Here is a 19,930-nt window from a genome sequence, read left to right as displayed (position 1 = left end):
CCACTCTGTCTATTCCTCTTAATATCTTGTACACCTCTATCATGTCTCCTCTCATCCTCCTTCTCTCCAAAGAGTAAAGCCCTAACTCCCTTAAACTCTGATCATAATCTATACTCTCTAAACCAGGCAGCATCCTGGTAAATCTCCTCTGTACCCTTTCCAATGCTTCCACATCCTTCCTATAGTGAGGCGACAAGAACTGGACACAGTACTCCAAGTGTGCCGTAACTAGAGTTTTATTGAGCTGCATCATTACATCGCGTCTCTTAACACTATCCCTCGACTTATGAAAGCTAACACCTCATAAGCTTTCTTAACTACCCTATCTACCTGTGAGGCAACGTTCAAGTTTCTGTGGACCTGTACCCCCAGATCCCTCTGCTCCTCCACACTACCAAGTATCTTGACATTTACTTTGTACACTGCCTTGGAGTTTGTCCTTCCAAATTGTACCACCTAATACTTCTCCGGGTTGAACTCCATCTGCCACTTTTCAGCACACTTCTGCATCCTATCAATGTCTCTCTGCAATCTTCGATAATCCTCTACACTATCTACAACACCGCCAACCTTTGTGTAGTCTGCAAACTTGCCACCCCATCCTTCTACACCCACATCCAGGTGGTTAATAAAAATCACGAAAAGTAGAGGACCTAGAACAGATCCTTGTGGGACACCACTAGTCACAACCCTCCAATCCGAATGTACTCCCTCCACCACGAACCTCTGCCTTCTGCAGGCAACCAATTCTGAATCCACCTGGCCAAACCTCCCTGGATCCCATGCCTTCTGACTTTCTGAATAAGCCTACCGTGTGGAATCTTGTCAAATGCCTTACTAAAATCTATGTAGATCACACCAACTGCACTACCCTCAACTGTATGCCTGTTCAGTTCCTCAAAGAATTCTATCAGGCTTGTTAGGCATGATCTGCCCTTCACAAAGCCATGCTGACTGTCCCTGATCAGACCATGATTCTCTAAAAGTCCATAGATACTATCTCTAAGAATCTTTTCCAACAACTTTCCCACTACAGACGTAAGGCTCACTGGTCTATAATTACCCGGACTATATCCACTACCTTTTTTGAACAAGGGGACAACATTCGCCTTCCACCAATCCTCCGGTACCATTCCGTGGACAACGTGGACATAAAGATCCTAGCCAGAGGCTCAGGAATCTCCTCCTTCGCCTTGTGATGCAGCCTGGGGAATATTCCGTCAGGCCCCGGGGACTTATCCGTTCTAATGTATTTTAACAACTCCAACACCTCCTCTCCCTTAATATCAACATGCTCCAGAATATCAACCTCACTCATATTGTCCTCACCGTAATCAAGTTCCCTCTCATTGGTGAATACCGAAGAGAAATATTCATTGAGGACCTCGATCACTACCGCAGCCTCCAGGCACATCTTCCCACTTTTATCTCTAATCGGTCCTACCTTCACTCCTGTCATCCTTCTGTTTTTCATATAACTGAAGAATGCCTTTGGGTTTTCCTTTACCCTACTCGCCAAGGCCTTCTCATGCCCCTTTCCTGCTCTTCTCAGCCCCTTCTTAAGCTACTTTCTTGCTACCTTATATTCCTCAATAGACCCATCTGATCCTTGCTTCCTAAACCTCATGTATGCTGCCTTCTTCCACCTGACTTGATTTTCCACCTCACTTGTCACCCATGGTTCCTTCACCCTACCATTCTTTATCTTCCTCACTGGGACAAATTTTCCCTAACATTCTGCAAGAGATCCTTAAACATCGACCACATGTCCATAGTACATTTCCCTGCAAAAACATCATCCCAATTCACACCCGCAAATTCCAGCCTTATAGCCTCATAATTTGCCCGTCCCCAATTAAAAATGATCATGTCCTCTCTGATTCTATCCTTTTCCATGATAACGCTAAAGGCCGGGGAGCGGTGATCACTGTCCCCCAGATGCTCACCCACTGACAGATCTGTGACCTGACCAGGTTCGTTACCTAATGCTAGATCTAGTATGGCATTCCCTCTGATCGGCCTGTCAACATACTGTGACGGGAATCCATCCTGGACACACTTAACAAACTCTGCTCCATCTAAACCCTTGGAACTAATCAATATTAGGGAAGTTAAAGACACCCATGATAACAACCCTGTTATTTTTGTACCTTTCCAAAATCTGCCTCCCAATCTGCTCCTCGGTATCTCTGCTGCTAACAGGCGACCTATAGAATACCCCCAGTAGAGTAACTGCTCGCTTCCTGTTCCTGACTTCCGCCCATATGATATGTGATATGTGATATGGTGCAACTCAAACTACCTGCGTCTCGATGTCACCAAGACCAAGGAGATGGTGGTGGACTTTAGGAGATCTAGGCCTCATATGGAGCCAGTGATCATTAATGGAGAATGTGTGGAGCAGGTTAAGACCTACAAGTATCTGGGAGTACAGTTAGACGAGAAGCTAGACTGGACTGCCAACACAGATGCCTTGTGCAGGAAGGCACAGAGTCGACTGTACTTCCTTAGAAGGTTGGCGTCATTCAATGTCTGCAGTGAGATGCTGAAGATGTTCTATAGGTCAGTTGTTGAGAGCGCCCTCTTCTTTGTGGTGGCGTGTTGGGGAGGAAGCATTAAGAAGAAGGACGCCTCACGTCTTAATAAGCTGGTAAGGAAGGCGGGCTCTGTCGTGGGCAAAGTACTGGAGAGTTTAACATCGGTAGCTGAGCGAAGGGCGCTGAGTAGGCTACGGTCAATTATGGAAAACCCTGAACATCCTCTACATAGCACCATCCAGAGACAGAGAAGCAGTTTCAGCGACAGGTTACTGTCGATGCAATGCTCCTCAGACAGGATGAAGAGGTCAATACTCCCCAATGCCATTAGGCTTTACAATTCAACTGCCAGGACTTAAGAACTTTTTTTTAAAGCTATTATTAATGCTTTTTGAGTTAGTGATTTAGATGCATATCATATTATTACTGAGTTAAGTATTGTATGTAATGAGTTTTTGCTACAACAAGTGTATGGGACATTGGAAAAATGTTGAATTTCCCCATGGGGATGAATAAAGTATCTATCTATCTATCTATCTATCTATCTATCTATCTATCTATCTATCATACTGACTCAAAAGGGGATCCTGCTACATTACCCACCCTTTCGGTAGCTGTAATAGTATCCCGGGCCAGTAAAGCCACCCTTCCTCCCCGTTTTCTGCTCTCTCTATCGCTTTTGAAGCACTGAAATCCAGGAATATGTAGAATCCATTCCTGCCCTGGTGCCAGCCAAGTCTCCCTAATGGCCACTACATCATAGTTCCATGTATGTATCCAAGCTCTCAGTTCATCACCTTTGTTCCTGATGCTTCTTGCATTGAAGTACACGCACTTTAGCCCTTCTACCTTATTAACTTTACACCCTTTATTTTGCTTCTCTTTCCTCAAAGCCTCTCAATATGTTGGATCTGGCTTTACTCCCTGCACTTCTTTCACTGTTCTATCGCTCCAGGTCTCAACCCCTTGCAAATTAGTTTAAACCCTCCCGAACCATGCTAGCAAACCTACCTGCAAGGATATTGCTCCCCCTCGAGTTCAGGTGCAACCCATCCAATCTGTACAGGTTCCACCTTCCCCAGAAGAGATCCTAGTCGTCTAAAAATCTAAAACCCTGCCCCCTGTACCAACTCCTCAGCCACACATTCAACTGTCATCTCCTCCAATTCTTACCATCACTATCACGTAGCACTGGCAGCAATCCTGAGAATACCATCCTTGAGGTCCTGTTCTTCAGCCTTCTGCATAGTTCCCGAAACTCACACTTCAGGACCTCATCCCTCTTCCTGCCTATGTCGTTGGTCCCAACATGTATCATGACTTCTGGTTGCTTTCCCTTTCGTACCAGCATGTCATGCACCCGGTCAGAGACATCCCAGACCCTGGCACCCGGAAGGCAACAAACCATGCGGGTGTCCTTCTCACAATCACAAATTCTCCTGTCTGCTCCCCTGACTATAGAGTCTCCAATGACGACAGCTTTCCTCTTCTCCATCCCATCTTTCTGCACCATAGGGTCAGACTGAGTGCCGGAGGCCCTGCCACTGTGGCTCACACAAGGTCGGTCGTCCTCGCCAACAGTATCCAAGACAGTAAATTTATTATTCAGCGGAATGGCTACAGGGGTGCTCTGCACTACCTGTCTACTCTCCTTCACTTTCCCCCCTTTGACTGTCACCCAACGACATGCTTCCTGCAGCCTAGGAGTGACTACCTCCCTGTAGCTCTCATCTATGACTGCCTCATTTTCCTTTATGAGTCGAAGGTCATCCAGCTGCTGCTCCAGATTCCTCACACGGTCTTCCAGATCGCCCAGCTGCATGCACCTGGCAGATGTGACTCTGCGGGAGAGGGGAGTTCTCACAAGACTGCCACATCTCACAGGACAGGCACATCACCGTCTCAGGAGGCATTGTAAAGACTAATAGAGCAAAATTTACTGAGATGTTAAAAGTTTAGAAAGCTTTTAAAAATCAACCGAAGGCAACCTGAGAAAGTCATTAAGAACGGGAAACTGGAGTACGAAAGTAAGACAGCCAATAATTTTGAAGGGAACACCAACAGTTTAATCAGATAAAAGAGAGGATGGATGCAGATCGTACCGCTGGAAAACGATGCTGGAAAGGTAGCAATGCGGGACCACGAAATAGCGAAAGCACTGAAAAAGTGTTTTGCTTCAGTTTTCCCTGTGAAAGGCACTAGCAGTATGGTTAAAGATCCAGGTGTCAGGGGGTATGATGTTTGTGAGGTTACCATAAATAGAGAGAAGGTTACTGGAAAACTGCGAGGTCTGAAGGGAGGTAGGTCACCTGGACCAGACGGTGTATACGTCGGAGTTTAGAAACAGGTGGCTGAAGAGACCGTGGGGGCGCTGGTAATGATCTTTCAAGAATCAGTAGAGTCTGGAATGGTAATGGTTCTGGAAGACCGGAAAATTGCAAATGTCGCTCCACTCTTCAAGAAGAGAGAGAACGGAAGAAAGGAAATGTAGGCCAATTAGTCCGACCTCTGTGGTTGGGAAGATTCTGGAGTTAATTAGAGGCACGTGATAAAGTAGGCGGTAGTCATAACCGTTTCCACAAGGGATGAATTTTCCAAACTGTTGGAAATCTTTTGACGAAGTAGGAAGACAAAGGAGAATCGGTTGAGCTCGTGTACCTGGAGTTTCAGAAGGCCTTTGACAAGGTGCCACACATGAAACTGCTTAACAGGCGATGAGCCCATGGTATTTCCGGAAATATCCTAGCATTATAAGGCAGTGGCTGATTGGCCGGAGCCTAAGAGTGGGATGGAAAGGGACCATTTCTGACTGTTTTCCGGTGTTCCGCAGGGTTCTGTGTTGGAACTGATTCGTCTTACGTTATATGTCAAAGGTTTGCATGATGGAATTGGTGGCTTTGTTGCAAAGTTTCCAGATGACTGGAAGATAGGTCGATGGGGAAGGCAGTTTTGCGAAAGTACGGAGGCTGCAGAAAGACGGATTGGGAGAATGTGCAAATAAATGGCTGATGGAGCGTAGTGCTGGGAAGCGTACTGCTGTGCACTTCGGTCGAAGAAATAAAAGAGTTGACAATTTTCCAAATCGAGAAAACAAAGTGATTTGCTGCGGGCCTGGAGAGTCTTGGTGCAGGATTCCCCAAAGGTCAATTTGCAGGTTGACACTACGGTGTCAGCATTCATTTCAAGAGGAAAAGGATATAATTTTGAGAATTTATAAAGCACTGCTGAGACATCACTGGTTAGAAAGAATGTGCTGAAACTGCAGAGGCTTCGAAGAAGGTTCACAAAAATCGTTCTATGATTGAACGGTTTGCCGTATGAAGATTGCTTGATACCCTTGAGTCTTTGTACACTAGCATTCATAAGAATGAGGGGGACCCCATTGAAACCTGTCGAATAGTTCAAAGCCTTGACAGATTGGATGTGGAGAGGATGTTTCCTATTCTGGGCAAGTCTAAGTCCAGAGGGTGAATGGATAGAGACACAGAAATATTGGCACATAAATGTGCATGGAAAGGTTTAATCTGGACACAGTTCGGGTGGAAATAATTAGCTAAGGTGGACCTTTGGTTAACAATACATTGACTTCAGCGCAGACGTTGTGAGGCCGAAGGTCCTGCACCCGGTTAAGTTGCTCCTTCCTATGCCCCATCCTCTATTTCGGAGAGGGGAGGGGCTTTAAATACCCCTGACATGTCGCAAAAGGAGCAAAACGGCATTGACGGCTTGCCTCGGCAAGAGGGAGGGCGCTGCATCAGGAAACACTGAGAACTTCACCCAAAGGAAAGGGATGACGCCAGTAATTGCGGGGGCATTGATAATTATCTTTCAAAAACCATTGGACTATGGCATGACGCCAGAGAGCCGGAGAATTGCAAAGCGCCTCCTCCCTTTAGGAGAAGCGGAAGGCAGCAAAAAGGAAATTACAGACCTGCCGGCCTGACCTCTGTGGTTGGGAGGATGTTGGAGACAACTGTTAAGGATGAGGTTTAGGAGTACTTGGTGACACAGGACAAGATAGGACAGTCAGCCTGGTTTCCCTGAAGGAAAATCTTTCCCGACGAACCTGTTGGAATTCACTAGAACACCACAGCACAGTAAGGCCCTTCGGCCCTCGACGTTGTGCCGACCCATATTTGAGGAGATCGCAAGTAGGATATGTTAAAGGGAGGCTGCGGATGTTGTATATTCGGACTACCAGGGTGTCACCCTTCAGGGTGCTTACCAAGTTAAGAGGCCATCGTATTACAGGAAAGTAACTGGCATTGTTAGATCATCGGCTGATTGGTAGGACGCAGCGATTTGGAGTAAAATGATCCTTTTTCTGGTTGGCTGCCAATGACAGGTGGAGAAATTTCTTTAGCCAGAGGGTGGTGAACTAGTGGAATGTGTTACCACAGGCAGCTGTGGTGGACGGGTCTCGGAGTATATTTATGCAGAACTTGATAGGTTGTTGATTGGACATGCATCAAAGGTTACGAGGAGAAGACCGGGGAGTAAGGCCGAGTAGGGGAAAACAAGGATCAGACATGATTGAATAGCAGAGCAGACTCGGTGGGCCAAGTGGCCTAATTCAGCTCCTATATCTCAATGTCTTAGGGTATAAAATATGCTGCACCCTTTGAAATAATGCCCACTATTACATTTGCCTTGTTTACCACAGACTCAACATGTGAATTCTGGGGGTCTTACACGAGGACTCTTAAATCTGTTGTTTGAATCTTATCCCCATTTAGATAATAGTCTGTACTGTTGTTCCTTTAAAAAAAATGCATGACCAAATATTCCCCAGTACTGTATTCCATCTGCCACTTATCTCCAACACTACCTTCACATCGTCCACAAAACTTGCACCAAGGCTATCAATTCCATTACTTAAATCATTGACCAGCAATGTGAAAAGCCCCGGTTGCAATACTGATCTTTGAGGCACACCACTAGTCACCGGCAGCCAACGTGAAAAGGCCCCATTTATTGTCACCCGCTGCCTCCTGCCAATTAGCCATTCTGTTATACATGGCAGTATCTATCCTGTGACGTCACATAATTGTATGTTGTTCAGCAGCCTCATGTGTGGCACTTTCTCAAATGCCTTCTGAAAATCCATCTTAATGACATCCACTGACTCTCCTTTGTCCATCCTGCTTGTTACTTCCTCCATGAATTCTAACAGATTTGTCAGGCAAGATTTCCCTTTGTAGAATCAATGCTGATTTTGACTTATTTAATCAGGTTCCTCAAGACCTCCTCCTTAATAATAGACAACACTTGCCTAACGACTGAGGTTGGTTCAACTAGCCTATAATTTCCTTTCTTTTGCTTTCCTCCCTTATTAAAGAGTGGAGTGACACTTGCAGTGCCGAACATGTCCTTTCCTTAGAACTAGCTAGGTGGACCCACAGCCCTCTATTTTTCTGAGTCCATGTATCCATCCAGGAGTCTCTTAAAAGACCCTATCTTTTCCGCCTCCACCACCGTCGACGGCAGCCCATTCCATGCACTCACCACTTTCTGAGTAAAAGCTTATCCCTGACATCGCCTCTGTACCTACTCCCCAGCACCTTAAAACTGTGCCCTCTCGGGTTAGCCATTTCAGCCCTGGGAAAAAGCATCTGACTATACACATGATCAATACCCCTCATTGTCTGGGACACCTCTATCACGTCACCTCTCATCCTCCATCGCTCCAAGGAGAAAAAGGCCGAGTTCACTCAACCTGTTCTCATAAGGCATGCTCCCTAATCCAGGCAACATCCTTGTAAATCTCCTCTGCACCCTTTCTATGGTTTCAACGTCCTTCCTGCAGCGAGGCGACCAGAACTAAGCACAGTACTCCAAGTGGGGTCTGACCAGTGTCCTATATAGATGCAACATTACCTCTCGGCTCCTAAACTGAATCCCACGATTGATGCAGGCCAATGCACTGTATGGCTTCTTACCCAAAGAGTCAAACTGTGTAGAAGCTTTGAGTGTTCTATGGACTCTGACCCCAAGATCCCTCTGAGACTCCACACTGCCGAGAGTCTTACCATTAGTGCTATATTCTGCCATCATATTTGAGCTACCATAATGAACCATCTCTCAGCTGTCTAGGTTGAACTCCATCTGCCACTTCTCGGCCCAGTTTTGCATCCTATCAATGTCCCACTGTAACTTCTGATATCCCTCCACACTATTCACAACACCCCCAACCTTTGTTTCATCGCAAATTTACTAACACATCCCTCCACTTCCTCATCCTGGCATTTATAAAAATCACTAAGATTAGGGCTCCCAGAACAGATCCTTGCGGTATACCTTTGGTCACCGGCTTCCATGCAGAATATGATCCTTCCACAACCACTCTTTGCCTTCTGTGGGCAAGCCAGTTCTGGATCCATAACAAAAAATGTTCCATTTGATCCCATGCCTCCTTACTTTCTCAATAAGCCTTGCATAGAGTACCTTATCAAATGCCTTGCTGAAATCCATATACACTACATCTACTGTTCCTTCATCAATGTGTTTAGTCACATCCTCAAAAGACTCAATCAGGCTCATAAGGCACAACCTGCCCTTGAGAAATACTGCCTCTGAGGATCTTTTCCATCAACTTACCAACCACTGAATTAAGGCTCACCGGTCTATAATTCCTTGGGCTATCTCTACTCCCTTTCTTGAATAAGGGAACAACATCCACAACCCTCCAATCCTCTGGAACCTCTCCCATCCTAATTGATGATGCAAAGATCATTGCCAGAGGCTCAGCAATCTCCTCCCTCGCCTCCCACAGTACCCTGGGTTACATCTAATCCAGTCCCGGCGATTTACCTAATTGGATGCTTTCCAAAAGCTCCAGCACATCATCTTTCTTAATATCTACATGCTCAAGCTTTTCAGTCTGCTGCAAGTCAACACTACAATCACTAAGATCCTTTTCCATAGTGAATACTGAAGTAAGGTATTCATTAAGTACCTCTGCTTTTTCCTATGGTTCCGTACACACTTTCCCACTGTCACACTTGATAATTCCTATTTTTCACATTCTAGTAGAATGCCTTGGGGTTTTCCTAAATCCTGCCTGCCAAGGCCTTCTCATGGCCCCTTCTGACTCTACTAATTTCCTTCCTAGTAGCCTTATACTCTTCTAAATCTTTAACATTGCCTAGCTCTCTGAACCTGTCGTAAGCTTTTCTTTTCTTCGTGACTAGATTCATTACAGCTTTTGTACACCACGGTTCCTGTACCCTACCATAACTTCCCCGTCTCATTGGAACGTACCTATGCAGAACTCCACACAAATATCCCCTAATCATTTGCCACATTTCTTCTGTACTTTTCCCTGAGAACATCTGTTACCAACTTAATCTTCCAATTTCCTGCCTTATAGCCTCATAATTCCCCTTACTCCAATTGAACCATTATCTAACTTGTCTGTGGGCATCGATAGGGTGGGCAATAACAATCGTTTCCCTGGAGGATAGCAGGACAGAATTAACACGAGAGGGGAAGGGTGTAAAAGGGTTATGAGGGGCACCGCTTTCAGGCAAAAGCGTGGTGAGTCTATGGGATGACCTGCCAGAGGAAGTGGTTGAGCCAGGGACAAGGGAAACGTTTCAGAATGACCTGGACAGGTACACGGACGGACGGGGTTGGGAGGGATACGAGCCGATTCCAGGACGTTGGAAATAGCTGGGTGGACACGAAGTGGGGCCGAATGGCCTCTATCTGTGCTGGATCGCTCTGTGACTCCGTGAAATAGAGAATCACCAACAGATGAGGACAGCGAGTGAGACAAAGACAGGGAGAGAGAGTCACAGAGTTGTCCCGCATGGTAAATGATCCCTCAGCCCCGTGGAATCCGGGCTGAACAAAGTGTGTAGTCCGGACGATTCCGTTTCTCAGGAATTGGCTCACATCCCTCTCAACCAGGGGCTCCCAACCGGTTTTACACCGGGGACACGTCCCGTTAACTGAGAGGTCCGTGGCCCCCGGTTGGGAAACTTGCTCTAAACTGCTGTCCACATATCTCTAACCGTGTCTGATGTACCTGTCCCGGCCACGTCCCCCCGGCATCCGGTTCCATCAATCTACTGTCCGCTGTGTGAAATAACGTTGCCCGTCAGGTTCTGGTTAAACCTTCCACCTCTTACCTGAAATCAATGTCCTCCTGTCTTCGATCTCCTACCCTGGGGAAAAGACCACCACCTATCCCCACACCCCATGGTTTAATACACGTCAGTGGGCTCACCCCTTGGTCTCCCACCAACCCAGGATCAAAGACCCACCCTGTCCACCCTCTCCTTGCGAACCAGTCACCCAAGTCCTGGCAACATCCTTGTGAATCTGTTCTGCTCTCTTTCCAGTTGAATCCCATCCTCCCAGTGACAGGGTGACCGGAACTGAACACAATAATCCAAGTGCGGCCTCACTGGCATAGAACATAGAATAGTACAGCACAGTACAGGCCCTTCGTCCCACAATGTTGTGCTGACCCTTAAACCCTGCCTCCCATATGTCCTCCCAACTTAAATTCTTCCGTATACCTGTCGAGTAGTCTCTTAAATTTCACTAGTGTATCTGCCTCCACCATTGATGCAGGCAGTGCATTCCATGCACCAACCACTCTGAGTAAAAACTATTCCTCTAATATCCCCCTTGAACTTCCCACCTCTTACCTTAAAACCTTGTCCTCTTGTATTGAGCAGTGGTGCCCTGGGGAAGAGGAGCTGGCTGTCCATTCTATCTATTCCTCTTAATAACGCGTACACCTCTATCATGTCTCCTCTCATCCTCCTTCTCTCCAGAGAGTAAGGCCCTATCTCCCTTAATCTCTGATCATAATGCATACTCTCTAACCCAGGCAACATCCTGGCAAATCTCCTCTGTACCCTTTCCAATGCTTCCACGTCCTTCCTATAGTGAGGCAACCAGAATTGGGCACAGTGCTCCAAATGTGGCCGAACCAGAGTTTTATAGAGCTGCATCATTACCTCATGACTCTTAAACTCTATCCCTTGACTTCTGAAGGCTAACACCCCATAAGCTTTCTTAACTACCCTATCTACCTGTGAGGCAACTTTCAGGGATCTGTGGACATGTACCCCCAGATACCTCTGCTCCTCTACACTGCCAAGAATCCTGCCATTTACTTTGTATTCCGCCTTGGAGTTTGTCTTTCCAAAGTGTACCACCTCACACTTCTCCGGGTTGAACTCCATCTGCCACTTCTCAGCCCACTTCTGCATCCTATCAATGTCTCTCTGCAATCTTCGGCAATCCTCTACACTATACACAACACCACCAACCTTTGTGTCATCTGCAAGCTTGCCAATCCACCCCTCTAACCCCACATCCAAGTTGTAATAAAAAATCACGAAGAGTAGGGGTCCCAGACCCGATCCTTGTTGGACACCACTAGTCACAACCCTCCAATCCGAAAGTACTCCCTCCAATCCGAGAGTACACACTCCACAATGGCACTCTGCTTTCTGCAGACAAGCCAATTCTGAATCCACCTGGCCGAACTTCCCTGGATCCCATGCCTTCTGACTTTCTGAATAAGCCTACCATGTGGATCCTTATCCTGGACAAGTGAAATGTATCCCCCCCCCCCTCAACTCCTGAAAACAGTGCCCCGACCGATAACAGAGAGCCAAAATCTTTCTTCAGCACCTTTGTTTCTGTGTGACTCCGTGTGTCTGTGTGAGTCCATTGCAAGGGAACCATGTCCTTGTACTCCAATACCTCTCTGTCGTACACCTGTACCCAGGGCACCTCTGTTCAATGAAAAGCTCCTCCCACAATCGGTCCTTCCAAAATATAATACCTCGCAGTCATCCGAATTAAATTCTATTTGCTGTTTCCCAGGCACCCGACCCAGTTGATCACAATCGCACAATCCCATTATTCAGAGACTTCCACTCTGAGAAACATCCTCACACCAGCACCCACCGACAACACCCACCAGCACCCACAGCCCACAACCACCATCCAACCAATTCTGTCTCCACTTCCCTCCCTGGACACCACGTGATCCATCCTTCCAGGGCAGCCTACCATGGGAAAACGTACCAAACGGCTTCATGAAATCTATACATACTGTGTCTACCACCCTCCCCTCATCAGCCTTCTCCTTCGTTTCTTCAGAAGTCTCAATCAATTTCCTTCGACCAGATCTTCCACACACAATGCCCCGCTGTCTCCCCTGACCAACCCCTGTCTTTCCAACATCGAACCCGATCTACTCCCTCGGAATGCTTTCCAGCGACTCACCTGCCATGATGTTGGGCTGACGGGTCCTCACCAACCTGGGTCCACCGGGCAGACATTCCGAAATAAAGGCTCGACATTCCTCTCCCCCCGTCTTCCTGCATCTCATCTCCTGCTCTCTGATCCTGCACACAGCCAAGAGTCTTACCGTAAATACTTTATTCTTCAATCACATTTGACCTACCAAAATGATCCACTTCACACTTATCTGGGTTGAACTCCATCTGCCACTTCTCAGCGCAGTTTTGCATCCGATCAATGTCCCGCTGTTACCTCTAACTGCCCTCCACACTATTCACAACATCTCCAACCTTTGTGTCATGAGCAAACTTCTAAACCCATACCTCCACTTCTTCATCCAGGTCATTTATAAAAATCACAAAGAGTAAGGGTCCCAGGACAGATCCCTGGGGCACACCACTGGTCACCGAACTCCATGCAAAATATGACCTGTCTACCAATACTCATTGCCTTCTGTGGGCAAGCCAGTTCTGGATCCACAAAGCGATGCCCCCTTGGATCCCATACCTCCTTACTTTCTCAATAAGCCTTGCATGGGGTACCTTAGCAAATGCCTTGCTGAAATCCATATTCGCTACATCTACGGCTCCACCTCCATCAATGTGTTTAGTCACATCCTCAAAAATTTCACTCAGGCTCGTAAGGCACGACCTGCCTTTGACAAAGCCATGCTGACTATTCCTAATCATATTGTGCCTCTCCAAATGTTTCTAAATCCTGGATCTCGATGTTCTCCATCAACTTACCAACCATTGAAGTGAGTCTGACTGGCCTGTAATTTCCTGGACTATTCCCTACTCCCTTGCTTGAATGAGGGAACAACATCCGCAGCCCTCCAATCCTCCGGAAACTCTCCGGTCCTCACTGATGATGCAAAGATCATCACCAGAGGCTCAGCAATCTCCTCCTTCGCTTCCCACAGTAGCTTCGTGACTTATCCAACCTGATGCTTTCCAAAAGCTCCAGCACATCCTGTTCCTTAATATATGCATGGTCAAGCTTTCAGTCTGCTGCAAGACATCCCTACAATGGCCAAGATCATTTTCCATAGTGAACACTGAAGCAAAGTATTCATTAAGTACATCTCCATCTCCACTGGTTCCATCACTTTACACCGTCCACTTGATTCGGCCTTATCTCTCATGTCTTATCCTGTTGCTCTTCACATACTTGTAGAACGCCTTGGGGTTTTCCTTAATCCTGTTCACCAAGCCCTTCTCCTGGCCCCCTCTGGCTCTCCCAATTTCATTCTTAAGCTCCTTCTTGCTAGCCTTATAGATTTTAGATCTCTATCATTACCTGGTTTTTTGACGTTTCGTAAGCTCTGTTTTTCTGCTCGACTAGAGTTACAACAGCCTTTATGATGGTAGCGTACCACTGTTCCTGTACGCTACCATCATTTCACTGTCTCATTGGAACGTATCTCCTGCAAAACCCCACGAAAATACCCCCTGAACATTTGCTACATTTCTTCCGCACGATTCGCTGAGAACATCTGTTCCCAATTTATGCTTCCTGCCTGATAACCTCACATTTCCTCTTACTCGAATTAAACTTTTCCATAACTGGTCTGTTCCTATCACTCTTCAATGATATGGTAAAGGAAATAGAATTGTGATCACTATCTCCAAAATGCTCTCCCACTGTGAGACCTGACACATGACCAGGTTCATTTTCCAATACCGAATCAAGTACAGCCTCTCTTCTTGTAGGCTTATCTACATATTGTGCCAAGAAACCTTCCTGAACACACTTAACAAACTCCACTCCATCTAAACCCTCACTCTCGGGAAATGCCAATAAATATTTGGAAGATTAAAATCTCCCACCACAACAACCCTGTTATTATTACTCCTTTCCAGAATCGGTCTCCCTATCCGCTCCTCAATGTCCCTGTTACCTTCGCGGCGTCTATAAAAAACACACATTGGAGTTATTGACCCCTTCTTATTCCTAACTACCACCCACAGAGACTCCATAGACGACCCCTCCGTGACTTCCACCATTTTTGTATCCGTGACGCTATCTCCGATCAGCAGCGCCACGTCCCCACCTCTTTTGTCTCCCTCCCTGTCCTTCCTGAAACATCGAAAGCCTCGCTCTTAAAGTAGCCATTCCTGCCTCTGTACCATCCAGGGCTCTGTAATGGCCACAACATCATAGCTCATCCACTTTGTTCATAATACTCCTCGCATTAAAATAGACACATCTCAAACCATCAGTCTGAGTGCGTCCTTCTCTATCACTTACTGTATTGCGAGGTATGCTTCTCCCTCTTAAAATGCAATATGAATTCAGTCATGTTATAATCACTGCTTTCAAAGGGCTCCTTGACGTTAAGCTCACTAATAAGATCTGGGTTATTACACAAGAACAAATCTAAAAACCTTTCCCTCCGAAAGGGCAGTTACAAACTGCTTTTAAACAACCATGTCGTAGGAATTCAACAGATTTCCTCTCTTGCGATCAGACGCCAATTTGATTTTCCCAATCCTCTTGCATATTGAAGTCCCTGTTACAGTATTTGCATTGTCCTTATTAGCTATGCAGAAGGCAACAAACTATGCAAATTCAAATTTAAATTCAGAATAATAAATGACGTGAACGTGAAATAAAAAGTTTATGGATCCTTGAAGTGAGATTATTGTCTGTGAGAACATGTCAGTGGTTGGGCGATTGAGTGCAGTTAACCGCTTTGTTCAAGTTTGCGGGGTGGTAACTATTCTTCAACTTGCTGATACGAGTCCTGAGGATCGTATACATTCTACTTGATGGTAACAGCGAGAAAAGAGCATGGCCTCGGTGGTGAGGATCTCTGATGATGGGGGCTGCTTTCCTACGATAGTGTTTCCTTTAGATTTGCTCAATCATTTGTAGGGCTATACTGCGCCGAATCCTCTGCCTTCTGTAGGATTTTCCGTTCGGAGTCATTGGTGTTTCAAAGCCAGGCCGCGATAGAGCCAATCAACGTAAGTTCCTCGACACGTCCATAGAAGTTTGTCAAGGTTTTAGATGTTATTCTGAATCTATGCCTGCTAAGTCCAGGTCAGGCCCTCAGAAAGCGGAACAACTAGGGTTGATAACTCTCACCTCCTCTGATCCTCCGATGAGGACGGGCTCGTGAAAATCTGGGTACCCTTTCCAGTAGTCTACAATCGGTCTCTTGGTCTTACTGGTACCGAGTGATAGGTTGTTGTTATGACTCCAGATTTCAATCTCCCTCCTGTATGTCCGATTCTTTACCATTTTTATTCGGCTCTCAACCGTGGTGTCATCAGCAAACTTGAATATGGAATCGAAGCAGGAGACGGAGAGGGAAGAGGTAAAAGAAGCTCGGAGAGAAGCCGATTTTTTTTTTTTAATTGATCGGGGCAAAAAGGCAAGACTGCGCAGGCGCCTGAAAGTCGGCCTCTGAGATTAGCGGGGGAATTTGAAAAGCGAGCAGAAGCTGAGGACGAGCTTCACTCCAGGTGAGGTAAGGCCGGGTGAGCTCCTTTAATTAATACAATTTGCTTAGGAGTAGGTTATTTAGGCAACAGTTCGGGCAGTTGAGTGCACATTGCGGTAAGACAGGGTGAGCACAATTGTCCCTGATGACTACACCTGCAAAAGGTGCATCCAGCTGCAGCTCCTGACAAACCGAGTTAGGGAACTGGAGCTGGAATTGGATGAACTTCGGATCTTTCGGCAGAAATAGACAGGAGTTGTAGGGAGATAGTCACCCCTAAGAGTCAGGAGAGGAAAGGGCATTAGACAGGAAGAGCAGAGAACCCCTGTGGCCGTTCCCATCAACAATAAGTATACCGTTTTGGATACTGCTGGTGGGGACGACCTACCATAGACAAGTTGCAGTGGTTGCGTCTCCGGCACCGAGACTGGACCCTCAGCTCAGAAGGGAAGGAGGGAAAAGAGGAGAGCAGTAGTGACAGGGGATTCGATAGTTAGGGGAACAGATAAGAGGTTCTGTGGAAGAGATCGATAATCCCGGATGGTCTGTTGCCTCTCTGGTGCCAGAGTCCGCGATATCTCGGATCGAGTTTTCATTATTGGAGGAGCCAATTTGCAAGGAGATAGCAGATATTTGTAGTAAGCACAGGGTTGTGATTGTGGGAGATTTTAATTTTCCACACATACACTGGGAAGCCCATACTGTAAAATGGCCGGATGGTTTGGAGTTTGTAAAATGTGTGCAGGATAGGTTTTTGCAGCAATACATAGAGGTACCAACTAGAGAAGGGGCAGTGTTGGATCTTCTGTTAGGGAATGAGATAGGTCCGGTGACGGAACTATGTGTTGGGGAGCACTTCGGGTCCAGTGATCACAATGCCATTGGTTTCAATATAATTATGGACAAGGATAGGACTGGACCCAGGGTTCAGATTTTTGATTGGGGAAAGGCTAACTTTGAGGAGATGCGAAAGGATTTAGAAGGAGTGGATTGGGACAATTTGTTTTATGGGAAGGAACTAATAGAGAAATGGAAGAACAGTGAACATGGATTTGTACGTGGAAGGGCATGATTGACAAACCTTATTGAATTTTTTGAAGAGGTTACGAGGAAAGTTGACGAGGGTAAAGCAGTGGATGTTGTCTATACGGACTTCAGTAAGGTCTTTGATAAGGTTCCGCACAGAAGGTTAATTAGGAAGGTTCAATCGTTAGGTATTCATATTGAAGTAGTAAAATGGATTCAACAGTGGCTGGACGGGAGATGCCAGAGAGTAGTGGTGGATAACTGTTTGTTATGTTGAAGTATTAATCTTAATATAGTAGTCTCTCGAAATCCGAGGAAACCGAATGCGTTCCGTAGTTAACGTCTGTGGGCACGCACATGACTTCTGAGGCCGACGTCCGAAGCACAGATACGGCTGCAAATGGGGCAAGGAACACCGCCTGTTGGGGCAGGAGCGGACGCCTTCCTGCGTCTCTCTTGACTCGCCTTGAAGCCCTTCCTTCCCCAGTTGGCTTGGAAGTTGTTTGCTGCCTTGGAGCATAAATTGCGCCACTTGGACCGATCAGCAGCAGTGTGTTCGAGATCGCCGGTCTGGAGTTTGGCCCACTTAAGGTTTGACTTGAGGTTGTCCTTGTACCTCCTCCTTGGGCGACCTTGGGCACGGTTGCCTTGCTCCAGTTCTCCGTAGAGCAACTGGCGCGGCATTCTGGACTCATCCATGCAGATCACATGGCCGGTCCATCTGAGCTGAGCCTTCAAAACCTTGACTTGACTGTTAGTTCGGAGTGTAATATTGAAGTAGTAAAATGGATTCAACAGTGGCTGGATGGGAGATGCCAGGGAGTAGTGGCGGATAACTGTTTGTCAGGTTGGTGGAGAAGAATGCTTTTGGTATGCTGGCCTTTAGAAATCAGAGCAAAGAGTACAGGAATTGGGATGTAATGTTAAAATTGTTCAAAGCATTAGTGAGGCCAAATTTGGAGTATTCTGTACAGTTCTGGTCACCGAATTATGTCAACAAAATAATTATTATAGAAACATGTCAACAAACTAGAGAGAGTACAGAAGAAATTTACCATAATGTTACCTGGGTTTCAACAGCTAAGTTACATAGAAAGGTTGAACAAATTAGGTCTTCATTCTTTGGAGCGTAGAGGTTTGAGAGGGGACGATAGAGGTGTTTAAAATTATGAGGGGGATAGATAGAGTTGACGTGGATTGGCTTTTTCCATTGACAATAGGGGAGATTCAAACAAGAGGACATATTGATAGTTAGGGGGCATAAGTTTAAAGGTAACATGAGGGGGAATTTCTTTATTCAGAAAGTGGTCGCTGTGTGCAACCAGCTTCCAGTAGAAGTGGTAGAGGCAGGTTCGGTATTGTTATTTAAAGTAAAATTGGACAGTTATATAGACAGGAAAAGAATGGAGGATTATGGGCTGAGTGCAGGTTGGTGGGACTATGTGAGAGTAAGCGTTCGGCACGGACTAGAAGGGCCGAGATGGCCTTTTTCCGTTCTGTAATTGTCATATGGTTATATGGAAGAACTATTAGAACTTCTTTATATTAAAAAAAATATCCCAAACAGGAAAAAAGGACTGTGCAGTGCATCCTGAGGGAAAAACCATGATAAGAGAGACTCGCTGATCAAATCCAAGGTTCTGAAAAAAAATAGCTGGAAGTGAATCAGTACAAATATCTGATTGCCTTTTATTGGCTTTCCTCTATCATGTCCTGCTGAAGTCTAGAGAAAATAAGAAGTCGGACATTGGGTATGTCCTTTCAATTTGAAGACATCTGGCGACTTTTTATGGACTCACTTCCAAATATTCATCATTTGATCCTCTTGATATCACTGCACAATAGTGATTTTACCTCCGGAATACCTCCGTCTGCCTCGAACGGATTTTGGGCTGCTGATCTTGAAATCTCCCTGTCACCCACCACATCCTTGAAATCTTCGCTATTTGTTATTTAAGTTCATATGTCAAGTCAACTAAAGTGTTTCTCCACAACAGTTAGCCGAAATGTTTTCTATCTCTTGAGGGTACGCCTGGGCATGCTGAGGCAGAACGGATGCTACACAGAAGAACAGGACACGGAGTCTGTAGAAAGCAAACAAAACTGCCATGGTGCACGAGCCAGGAATGGATGGTTTCCTCAAACGAGCGCGTGTCTCGTGCGTCAATTGCGTGACTCGGCAACTCTGTAGATAAAAGTGAACCAATGAGATGGATCTTATTCAGAATCATGGAGTACCAGCTGAAGCTTCCAGAAGCATAATTTAGATAACCACTAGGGGGCACGTTGATTTTGCATGTATCAGGTGCAATCAGCTATTATTGGCATATATGAAACAACCAACCTGTATATTTTATAATTACTATCATAAACACCACGTGTGCTTATGTTGAGAATAGTCAGAATAACAAATCTACAGCAATACTCTTTGTCTCCTATGTTCAAGCCCAATATGAAACCAGGTCGTAAGGTCAATGTAAATTGCATCATTAAAAAAAAATTATGGGATGTTTTAGAATACTTACTGCCCTCATCAAACTTGGTCCTTACCTCCTCATAAGATCAAATTCGTGAGACATCATGTGACCCGTGCAAAATGATGTTGACTGACCCGAGTAGGACTTTGTTTTGGTTTCCTGGCACGAGT

Source organism: Hemitrygon akajei, unplaced genomic scaffold (assembly GCF_048418815.1).
Source record: "Hemitrygon akajei unplaced genomic scaffold, sHemAka1.3 Scf000055, whole genome shotgun sequence".
Taxonomy (NCBI): domain Eukaryota; kingdom Metazoa; phylum Chordata; class Chondrichthyes; order Myliobatiformes; family Dasyatidae; genus Hemitrygon; species Hemitrygon akajei.
This window is presented reverse-complemented; position numbering follows the sequence as displayed.